Source organism: Manis pentadactyla, chromosome 12 (assembly GCF_030020395.1).
Source record: "Manis pentadactyla isolate mManPen7 chromosome 12, mManPen7.hap1, whole genome shotgun sequence".
Classification (NCBI taxonomy): Eukaryota; Metazoa; Chordata; class Mammalia; order Pholidota; family Manidae; genus Manis; species Manis pentadactyla.
The window spans coordinates 15,048,731-15,061,073 of record NC_080030.1 but is presented as its reverse complement, the minus strand read 5'-3'; the positions used below and the strand labels follow the sequence as shown (position 1 = coordinate 15,061,073).

Below are 12,343 nucleotides of genomic sequence, written 5' to 3'. Positions count from 1 at the left end.
AATAAAACACAGAGAGAATAAATCTTATTTTATCATATTAATTATTAAATGTTTTAGGATCTTGGAGCACATATTCAAATTGCAACAATGGGAAAAAGAAGTCTAGTAAAACAATAGAGAGGAAAGGAAGGAAGGAAAACTGGAGGGAAGAGAGAGAAGAGAAAGCAAAGCAGAGGAAATGTGTAATCCTATGCAATATGTTACTTACATACACCTGAACAAACTGGCTTCCAAATCTATATTCCTACACTTGAAATTGAAAACCACATCACAGTTTTATGAATAGTAGACAGCAAAGTAAGGATTGTGTCAGGTTCCCAGATTAGAATCCATTCCAGTCTCAATCTCTTCTCTGAAAAATGGGGCTAATAGCAAAGAATATCTGAAAACAGTGTTGTAAGGATGACATAAAATTATACATTTGGGCAAAAAGAAACATCTCAATACCATAAATTCTTTGGTTATGACTATTTTTCATTCCATTTCATCCAGGGAAATACACAACCAAATTAAGGGAACTAACATGAATATTTGGGGGATAATTTTTGGGGAAACCATGTCACCACTTGATAGAAGTGCTTCCCATCTAATGCGGGGAGTCTGACGAATGGCTGTAAGCTGACCAAGGAGAGAGGTTAACGGTAAACAAACATGGAAGAACAGGAAACAATCCGAGAGGGAGTGACTGAGGATAACTAATATAAAAACAAATAAAGGCAAAGCCATAGGGGAAGTGGGAATGGAAGAAATGGAGCACGTCTGTCAGGAGAGGAAAACAACCAGGATACTGAAATTTGTGACATTCGTGTTTGGGCTCAAAATGTCCACTTTTGAAGCCAATGACCCACTACAGACAAGAGGCTGCTCCGTTGAGAAGCCTTCACAGGGCCCCCTTCACGTCCCTGTTCTGCAGGGTGTAGAAGAAGGGGTTCAGCATGGGAGTGACCACTGTGTACATAACTGAGGCAGTCGAGCTCCACTGGGGATAATGGGTCACAGCAACGCTGAGGTACACCCCCAGGTCTGTCCCATAGAACAAGGAGACCACAGACAGGTGAGACCCACAGGTGGAAAATGCTTTACACCTGCCCTCAGTGGAGGCCATCCTCGCTATGGAGAAGATGATCTGAGAGTAAGAGAACAGGACTCCGGTGAGAGGAAACACACCCAGCAGAGCCGTGGCCACATACAAGACGATGTCATTGATGAGGGCGTCAGAGCAGGCCGCCTTGAGAACCTGCCCCAGCTCACAGAAGAAGTGCGGGATCTCAGTGCCTACACAGAAGGTCAGCCGCACCATCAGTAGAGTATGAAGCAGGGAGACCCAGGAAACGGTGAACCAACACGCAAGAACCAGGAGCCCACAGAGCCGGGGGTTCATGACGGCCGTGTAGTGCAGGGGGCGGCACACGGCCACGTACCGGTCATAGGCCATCACGGTCAGGAGGAAGTCGTCTAGCCCCGCAAAAACCACAAAGAAATACACCTGCGTGAGGCAGCCTACGTAGGAGATGTCTTTTCTCTGTGTCTGGATGTTCACCAGCGTCTTGGGGACGGTGGTGGAGGTAAAGCAGATGTCCACACAGGACAGGTGGGACAGGAAGAAGTACATGGGGGTGTGAAGGTGGGGGTCGGAGCCGATGGCCAGGATGATGAGCAGGTTCCCCAGGACGGTGACCAGGTATATGGACAGGAAGAGGCCAAAGAGGACAGGCTGCTGTTCCAGATCCTCTGAGAGGCCTCATGAGGAGGAACTGGGGTACTTCTGTGCTGTTTCCTGCTTCCATGGAGGTGGGGTGCCGGCTGGAAAAGGAGGCAAAGACAACATTCGGTGAACAGCCCGTGGGCACCTCGGCAGCCATCAGCCTCGGACACCACCTGCACATGGACATCCTCCACCCTCTATTGGTCCAAGTGCCAGTGATTCACTCAGGCAAATGGTAGGTTCATTTTATAAGTAAATGCTTAGCTTACTTATAATTTAGCAGAAGTCTCTTATCTAGAACTTAGTGGTCCTAATTCTCTTTGAATCTGTGGACATAAATAAACTTCTTCTATGATATGACCTTTCCAAAATCATTAAGATGCCTAACATCCTTTCTTTTATATACTCCTAACTTCATTCAGGTTGTTCTCTATGAATTAGTGTATGTGGATTCTCAAACCATCTTGATTCTAAGACCTGATGCTTCCTATCGGTGTGACAAATAACTCTCAAGAGCCTCAGTTTTTTTCTCTTTAAAAGTGTGATTACTAGTTTACCTTTCTGTGAGGATTCAAATACCTTTCTGTACAGTACTAACTCAATAAAGGATAGCCATTATTGATTTTAAGGCATTCATGTTATGACAATTATTTTTTATAGAAGGCCCTCCCCAAATACAGCACCAAGCTGTCATTTACAAAATGGGATCTCGAGTCAGACATCCAGGAGAGAATTTTGTTCCACTAAGTCACTCTCCATGAGACCTTGACCAACTTATTTCATCTGTCTTAGCTTCAGAAACCTCCCCTCTACAGAGGGAAGACAAAATATTCCCTACATTCTAAGACTAATGAGTGAATTGCATGAGATGACATATGTCATTGTTCCAGTGTTGTTCCTGTGACATTCAGTGCATACTTCATAAATATGAGCTTCTGTTATTAAAGTCACAATCAGTCAGTCTTGCATACCTGTTATTCATTGATATTCCCCTTAAACTAGAGCAGCCATCAAACATGGAATTCTGACCGTTACGCACACAAGTCCACTACCCTTCTGAACACCACGCAGCAGTCCTAGTCAATGAAGGTCCCTACAGCTCCCTACTTCTGTACCACCTGCCAGGTGGATTCTTCCAAGAGGGAAAAGCATATGTACTACACAGATAAGATCAATAAACAAAGGCACACAACCATTAATATATAATAAATGATGTGTGTGCTCATGTGTACATGCTCCTCGGTGGAGATGTGTTGTATTAACAACTAGCACAGCTGTGGGGAGGAAAAGATGGTGGCATGAGAAGTGAGGCAGAAACCTCCTACCAGAAACACATATAACACTAAAATACCTCAAATACAACTAATCCTGAAAGAGGGCCTGAGGACTGCAGAACAGACTGCCTACACGTGGGGAAAAGAGAGGACCTCATACAAAAGGATAAAGTTGGAGGCTTAACAACATGCTGCTAAATAGCCAATGGATCAATGACCAAATAAAAACAGAGATCCAGCATTATATGGAGAGAAATGAAAAAAACTCAGCACTCCAAGACCTGTGGGACACAGCAAAGACAGTTCTACAAGGAAAGTATATACCAATACAGGCCTATCTCAGGAAAGAACAATAATACCATATAAACAGTCTAAATCACAATTAAAGAAACTAGAAAAAGAAGAATAAATGAGACCCAAAGTCAGTTGAAAGAGGGACATAATAAAGAGCAGAGCAGACATAAATAAAATTGAGAACAAAGCAATAGAAAGAATCAATAAAACCAGGAGCTAGTTCTTCAAGAAAACAAACAAAATGGATAAACCCCTAGCCAGACGTATTAAAGAAAAAGAGAATCTACACACATCAACAGAATCAGAAATGAGAAAGGAAAAATCATGACGGACCCCACAGAAATAAAAAGAATTATTAGAGAATACTATGAGAATATTTATGCTAACAAACTGGAAAACTTAGAAGAAATGGCCAACTTCCTAGAAAAATACAACCTTCCAAGACTGACCAAGGAAGAAACAGAAAATCTAAACAGACAAATTACCAGGAACGAAATTGAAACGGTAATCAAAAAACTACCCAAGAATAAAACCCCCGGGCCAGATGGATTTACCACTGAATTTTATCAGACATATAGAGAAGATATTATACCCATCCTCCTTAAAGTTTTCCAAAAAGTAGAAAAGGGGCAATACTTCCAAACTCATTCCATCAGGCCAGCATCACTCTAATACCAAAAACAGGCAAAGACAACACAAAAAAATTACAGACCACTATCCCTGATGAACATAGATGCAAAAATACTCAACGAAATATTAGCTAACCAAATTGAAAAACACATCAAAAAGATTGTCCACCATGGTCAAGTGGCATTTATTCCAGCGATGCAAGGATGATACAATTTTTGAAAACCCATCAACATCATACACCACAGAAAAAAAAAGGCCAAAAACCACATGATCATCTCCATAGATGCTGAAAAAGCATTTGACAAAATTACGCATACACTCATTATAAAAACTCTCAACAAAATGGGTATAGAGAGCAAGTACCTCAACATAATAAGGGCCATATATGACAAACCACAGCCAACATCATACTTAAGAGCAAAAAGCTGAAAGCTTACCTCAAAGATTGGGAACAAGACAAGGATACCCACTCTGACCACTTTTATTCAACATAGTTCTGCAGGTCCTGGCCCCAGCATTCAGACAACAGAAAGAAAAAAAATGCATCCAGATTGGTAAGGAAGAAGTTGACCTTTTGCTCTTTGCAGATGACATGATACTGTACATAAGAAACCCTAAAGAATCCACTCCAAAACTACTAGAACTAATAACTGAATTCAGCAAAGTTGCACTATACAAAATTACTGCACAGAAATCTGTTTTATTCCTATATACTAATGATCAACTAGCAGAAAGAGTAATAAGGAAGAAAACCTCCACTTACAATTGCATCAAAAAGAATAAAATACCTAAGAATAAACCGAACCAAGGAGTTGAAAGACCTCTACTCTGAAAACTACAAGACACTCATGAGAGAAAGTAAAGAAGCCACCAATATATGGAAATACACCCCATGCTCATAGGTAGGAAGAATTCATATTGTCAAAGTGGTCAACCTGCCTAAAGCAATCTACAAATTCAATGCAATCCCTATCAAAATAACAACAGCATTCTTCAACGAACTAGAACAAATAGTTCTAAAATTCACATGGAACCACAAAAGACCCCGAATACCCAAAAGCAATCCTGAGAAGGAAGAATACAGCTGGGGGGATTACACACCCTGACTTTAATCTCTACTACAAAGCCACAGTAATCAAGACAATTTGGTACTGGCACAAGAACAGAACTATAGATCAATGGAACAGAATAGAGGGTCCAGGTATAAACTCACACATATATGGCCAGTTAATATACAATAAAGGAGCCATGAGTATAACAATAGGGAAATGACAGCCTCTTCAACAACTGGTGTTGGAAAACTGGACAGCTAAATGCAAGACAATGAAACTGGATAATTTTCTAACCCCATACACAAAAGTAAACTCAAAATGGATCAAAGTCCTGAATGTAAGTCATGAAACCATAAAACTCTTAAATGACAACATAGGCAAAAATCTCCTGAATATAAACATGGGTAACTTTTTTCCTGAATGCATCTCCTCAGGCAAGAGAAACAAAAGTAAAAATGAACAAATGGGACCACTTCAAGCTAAAAAGCTTCTGTACAGCAAAGGACACTATCAGCAGAACAAAAAGGAATCCTACAGTATGGGAGAATATATTCATAAATGACTTATGTTATTGGGGGTTAACAGCCAAAATATAAAAGAGCTCACATGCCTCAACACCCAAAAACAAATAACATGATTAAAAAGTGGGCAGAGGATCTGAAGAGACACTTTTCCAAAGAAGAAATGCAGATGGTCAATAGGCACATGAAAACATGCTACACATCACTACTTATCAGGAAAATGAAAATTAAAACCACAGTGAGGTATCATCCCACACCAGTTAGGATGGCCAACATACAGAAGACAAGAAACAATAAATGCTGGAGAGGATGCAGAGAAAGGGGAACCCTCCTACACAATTGGTGGGAATGTAAATTAGTTCAACCATTGTGGAAACCAATATGGAGGCTTCTCAAAAAACTAAAAATAAAAATACCTTTTGACCTGTAATTCTACTCCGAGGAATTTATCCAAAGAAAATGAGATTCCTGATTCAAAAAGACATATCCACCCCTATGTTTATCACAGCACTATTTACAATAGCCAATATAAGGAAGCAACCTAAGTGTCCACCAGTAGATGAATGGATAAAGAAGAGGTGGTACATATACACAATGGAATATTATTCAGCCACGAAAAGGAAACAAATCCTACCATTTGCAGTGACATGGATGGAGCTCGAGGGTATCATGCTCAGTAAAATAAGCCAGGTGGAGGAAGGCTATAACCAAATGATTTTGCTCATTTGTGGAGTATAACAACAAAACAAAACAGCAGCAGATGCACAGACTCCAGGAAGGGACTAGTGGTTACCAAAGGAAACGGTTGGGAAGAGTGGATGGGGAGGGAGGGAGAAGATGATTAAGGGACATTATAATGTGCAGACACAATATAGGTCGGTCACGGGGAAGGCAGTACAGCATGGAGACAAGTAAGGACTCTACAGCATCTTACTATGCTGATGGACAGTGACTGCAGTGTGGTGGGGGGCGGGTAGACTTGGTGATATGGGTGAATGTTGAAACCACAATGTTGCTCATGGGAAACCTTCATAAGACTGTATATCAATGATACATTAATTTTTAAAAACTCTAGCTAAAATGTATCAGCTGACCTTCAGAGGGGAACCACAGAGAAAGCAGAAGCAAGCTGCCACTTCAGAGCGTGCAACTAAAATATGCTCTGAAATAATCTACCATGAGTTTAGCTAAGAAAGAAACAGTGGTGGCCTTATACACATCTGCCGTATAGACACATGAATGTATTTTACATGTCTTTAAATGGGAAAACAGCTGTTCGGTGGCAATCTCACTCTTATGAACACCTACCACCACCAAAATTAAGAATAAACTTTGTATTTTGAAGAAAAGAAACACAACATAGCTAAGTGCATGTAAGTGGTTGATCGACAATTAAAATCATTCAAACTCTCTACAAATCAACTATTCTTTAGAAATCAATGGTAAATTTGAGATGAAAAGAAATGTTTATAAGTTCCATGATAGAAAATGGTCAGCATTATTAATGTATAAAGAATGCAAGTAATTATAGAATAAATATCATTGAGGATCACTTCGGTACAGGGAGGCAGATGGACAATGCTTCTCCTAAATATGAATTATGGAGCTGTGAGAGGAAGGGTAGGTAATTGTTCATCAGGAGAGGTAAGGAATTGGCAAGCATTTGGGCTGAGAGCACATTATTCACAGTTGCTCCATGGGTAGTAAGCTTGGAAATAGAAGAGATTTGAGGGGCCAGGGAGATGCTGAATGGAGTGTGGGGATCAGCACGGACACCAAGTGTGAAGACAAACGAATACTCTACATTTAAACAAATGTTCACATCAAATTCATGAACAGACAAAGGCCGTCTACAACAAGTTCAATCATTTGATATTCTTCTGAAGTTCAAAGAGATTCTGAAGATGAGAAAAGGAAATTAGCCCGATTACTGAGCATCAGAAATGATTATATTATTTGTAGCTGATATTGTGGATGCCTAAATGAAACAACAATCAATACAGAACTATTAAGTGCTATCAGTAAATCAAATACGCAAAAAAACAGTGATGGATATAGCAGGAAAATCCAATCACATGAAAGATAAAATAGATAATACCTCGTGCATAATAATCTCCAGTAAGTAGTCAGTGAATGAACAACTGGACCCAGGAAATCAAACAAAAGCCTGTAATTCATGGAAAACAGTTGAGAAGGGGTGGAGACTCTTTGGAAAATAAGTCTTAGTGGAGAGCGGTACAAGGTTCCAAGAGGACAGAGTAGGAATCAGAGCAGGAGCTGGAGACGACGGCTTTACACACAAAACAAAGCATCTGCAAATACAGGGACTGCACCTTTGCAGACTAATGAACATGGGACGATCCCAGTGTCATTTCTTCTAGAGGCAAAGCTCAGTACTCACGTTCTCTCCTCATTTCCTTCTTACTCCACCAGCGCTCACTGGGACACAGTGATCTTCATCAAAGGTTATCACTGCAGCTTTCTGCTTTCTGTCCCTCGGGAACCCTTTGGGTTTCACATCGGCTGGGAAAAGAGAATTATAGGACAGAGGCACCTGGGATATGTTATCGTCGCAAGGGTTGAATTCTCCGAGCTCCACATTAAATAAATTGCATTGCCTTTTCTTTCCAAAAAATTCAGCCTCTTTGGGTACAGCATGTATAATGGAAAAGTTTCAGCCAATGTTGTGCCTGCATCAGTAATCATAGATGAAGAAAAAGGTGTTTTCTCCAAGCAGAAGTTCTTTCTTTGTTTTGAATTAAGATGACAAGGCATCTCCTAAGGATTTTTTACTTTCTGCAAGAACCAAAACCTGGGAACAACTTTCTGTGATGTTCTTCCCTTAAAGGACCTCTTGGGAATTTCAATGATCACTCGGTGTCCACAGTGTCATGGAGCCCTTTCTGAAGCGGTGAATAGTCTTGCTTCTGTTGAAATGACTAATCAACTGAGACTGAAAAATATCCCTTCACATCAGCTGGTGACACGGAGGCATTGTTTGTGTTGGGGAGGGTTCCGTACATCACCTCTAAATGGACAGGCAGGGGCGGAACAAACCAGGGAGAGTAAGCGGAATAGTGTTGAGGAAGCGTCAGTGACAAATATAAATAACAAATGAAATTTGTCAGGGAAGGGGAGGGCAGAGATAAGACACAGTCTAAAGGGAGTGCGCTATATGGTTAGTTTAAAAAATGTTTTTAATGGAAAATATGGAACATGTTTAATTCCAAAGAGGATGATCATATTTAGTGTAGGCATTGAATGCACAGTTCATTCCAGCCACATAATTCACAGGATGCAGTATACGCTGTAAATCAGTGACCATCCCAAGGTGTTGTATTTCCAGTTTATAGAGCCCATGGGTCCTGAGATCAAGGGTTGGAAGCAGAAGTGGCCCTCTAATGTCACTCCCAGTGAGCCACTGGGAAGTTTGTGCCTCAGGGTCCAGCATTCCAGCCTCTGCATGTATAAACGTCTGGATTTTAAAGGGTAACACGTCCAGAGACACGGCAAAAGTCCCACTGACCTTCAGACTATGCTGCTGCCTGCCACTTCATGTCCTTCCTGCCAAGAAGAGGAGTCACTGCCTGGCAGGGTAATTGGCCATGGTCATCGTGTCATTGTGTGACCGTGCAGAGGCCATGCCCTGGTGGATACAGGGGGCTGTCCCTCAAGCTCCCACAGCATGAAGTCTGAGTGGTGTGTCCTTGGGTGGGGCAGCTTCCTTTAGCAGAGAGCAATTCTCTAGGAGGATGAAGGCTGAGGGCTGTCACCTGGTGGCACTCCCTGCACCTGGAATAATAATCCCTTAATTCTGGTGGGAGAAGTGGGCAACCCCTCAAGGGACTCACCACAGTCCACCCCACCAGCCATTTGGATCAGGATCTGTAACAGCACGTGCAGTGCCCCATGAGCGTTCATCAGTGATGCGTGAGCTTAAGGAGCTGGGATGGACTTTTCTTGAGAAGTGAGTGCCAAATGCACTACTCAAGGATTAAGAGTAAGGCTCAGCCCGGCTCCATCTGTCCTTCTGACCTCCTGTGTAAACCCAATTCTCTCTCCCACTCCTGCCAGTAGGACTGAATGTCAGAGCAACGTGAGGCATTATCTAGTTGAAATCATTAGTGGAATATTTCACAGGTACATCACACTGAACCGTTCCAAGAACAAACTCCATGTTTTCCCCTTGCTTCTCTACTTCCCTTCCTACTTTCCAAAATCCTCTTGCCCATCTTATGCTCCAGCCATGTCTGCTGTAATTATTTCAGTGGAAGCTGTGACCAGCTTTGCACAGCTGCAGCTGGATAGCCACTTGCCACAGGCCCAAGCCGTATACCTGCTGTTTCCCACTCTTAAGCTTCCCTAATCATACCACAAGGGATGCCTGAGAGAATCTGTTCTGTACTGGTAAACATGTGGATGTTAACCCCTCGAGGACCACCCTGGCCAATGGAAGGCATAAGCTGATATCCTGTACCCACCGAGCGGAAAGTTCTGGGGCACATGTCATAACACCCCTCAGAAGGGTTTGGTGGAACTGAGCACCAGGCATCCATTGGGGCATCAAAGTGACAATGATCCCTTTCATTGGCTTTCCTTCCTTCCCTGTTTCACTCCCATTGCTCTTTACTCTTGTTCCTGGGGGTCAAATTCTCCCCAGAAAACCGTTTGCTCTACACAAGCCTTTGTGATGAAGTCCTTTTTTTTTTTTAAGGTATCATTGACATACAATCTTATGAAGGTTTCACATGAGCAACACTGTGGTTACTACAGTCATCCATATTATCGAATCCCCCCCACACCCCACTGCGGTCACTGTCCATTTGTGCAGTAAGATGCTATAGATTCACTACTTGACTTCTCTGTGCTATACTGCCTTCCCCGTGGCGCCCCCTACATTATGTGTGCTCATCGCAATGCCCACTAATCCCCTTCTCCCTCCCTCCCCGCTCATCCTCCAAACCCTTTTCCCTTTGGTAACCGCCAGCCCCTTCTTGGAGTCTGTGAGTCCGCTGCTGTTCTGTTCCTTCAGTTTTGCTTTGTTATTATACTCCACAAATGAGTGAAATCATTTGGTACTTGTCTTTCTCCACGTGACTTATTTCACTGAGCATAATACCCTCTAGCTCAATAAGGGCCTGTTTTTAAGGACATACATAAGATGGAAGAACAGCAGTAAAATAGTGCTTTGGTTTATGAGATAATAATCAATATTTTAATGTTAATAAAAAAATACTAAACTACTTGCAGTTATATTACTATGCCTTGTTGTTTTATACCTCATGTCTTTCTATAGGCTATTTCTGTTTGTAGTGTTCACTCACTAATTCCAGTGATAGGATTTAGCAGTCAGGTACATACACATATTCAAGCTAAATATTCTATGTACAAAGTTTTTCATTACGGCATTATTTGTTATATAAAAAGAAAAGAGGGAATAACATACCTGTCAGTCATCTACATAAATGTGGGTACGTACACTCGTACAATGTAATGCTGTGCAGCAGTAAAAACCAAGATGCCTGGTTAATACACACACACAAAAAAAAATAAAAACCTACTACAGCTAAGTAAATTCAGCAAGACTGCAGGGAATGTCAAAATTTAAAAGCAGGTAATATCAGATAAATGTAACAACTCCCAGCTTCCTCCAATGGACTGTTTATAACAACCCTTCCCAAGTGCCCCTTTCCTTTATAAGAGAGTGGTCCTCTTTGTCCTTGGAGTTAGTCTGTATTTTGCCAGAACTTGCACGTCTTCACTGTTAATTCTACACTACTTGCAATGAACCCATTTTTGCTGGTAAAGTAACCTAAGTTTTAAGGTTAACTGAGTTTACCATGGTGTCCAACATAAAGAAAAAGAAAAAAAAGGGAACTACGGAATTGACTGAAGGCAGGAGATAAGCCTGCGACCAGACTGGCAAATTTACCAACAGGGGAGAAGCACGTACGGGGCGGGGAGAAGTGAGGAGCGCTCAAGGCGAGGTGCGCCCCCAGCCCCGCCCCTCCGACAGCTGCACTCAGCGCGTGGCCCGTCCCACCCGCAGCCACGTCCCCGGCTGTAGGCCCCGTCCTCGAGCCCGGTGCTGGCCACACGCTAGTCGCCAGGCCCGATCATCTCCCCCAGGCCCCCGCGCGGAGCGTCCCCGGGGTGCCTGAGCACCCGCGGGAGGCAACGGATAGTTCCCCCTAACGCGCCCGGCTGTGGCCCCGCTCGTTACGGTCGTCGCGCAAAGCGGAAGTGGTGTACGTAGCGCCCAACGGTGTTTTCCTCCTGTGGCTCGGCGCCAGCGCATGCGTCTTACATCCGTGGCGGGAGGGCAGGGGCCGCAGGGAGGGCGGCGGACAGTGGGTGAGGCTCGGGCCCCGCGGAGCCCTTAGGAAGGCCGGACGCTGCCGTGCGCTGCCCCCGGCCGTCGGACCCTGCGCCGAGGAGGGCGGGGGGGCGCAAGCGCGCACGTTCCCAGTCCGGGGGTGAGGGTGGGGGATTCCAGGCCCGGAAGCCACCGAACAGCAGGGGAGCCTCAGCTCGCGAGGGGGAGGCGAGGGGGAAGGCCCCGTGGGCGAGGCCCGTTTCTCCTTTCCAGCCTCAATCCCTTTCACGAATGGAGTTAATAACAAAGTATCTCAGACATGTTTTCAAAATTATATAAAATTACACATACACGACAAGAAACACCTTGATAGGACAAACTCTTTGATGATGACTATGGCTTAATTTTTATATCATTTTTTTCCAACAGAAAAACAACCAAATTAAGGTGACAAATATAAACATTGGAGAGGGTGATTTGGGGGAAGACCATGTCAACACTTGATGCAGGTGCTTCACGTTTTATGTTGGGGTCTCCAAAATGTCTGTAAA

At 43.1% G+C, this 12,343-nt stretch overlaps 1 pseudogene; it reads right to left on the bottom strand.

Annotated features, from left to right (window-relative positions):
- Window positions 1-847: 847 nt before the first annotated feature.
- Window positions 848-1,898, bottom strand: LOC118920759 (olfactory receptor 7D4-like; annotated as a pseudogene).
- Window positions 1,899-12,343: the final 10,445 nt, after the last annotated feature.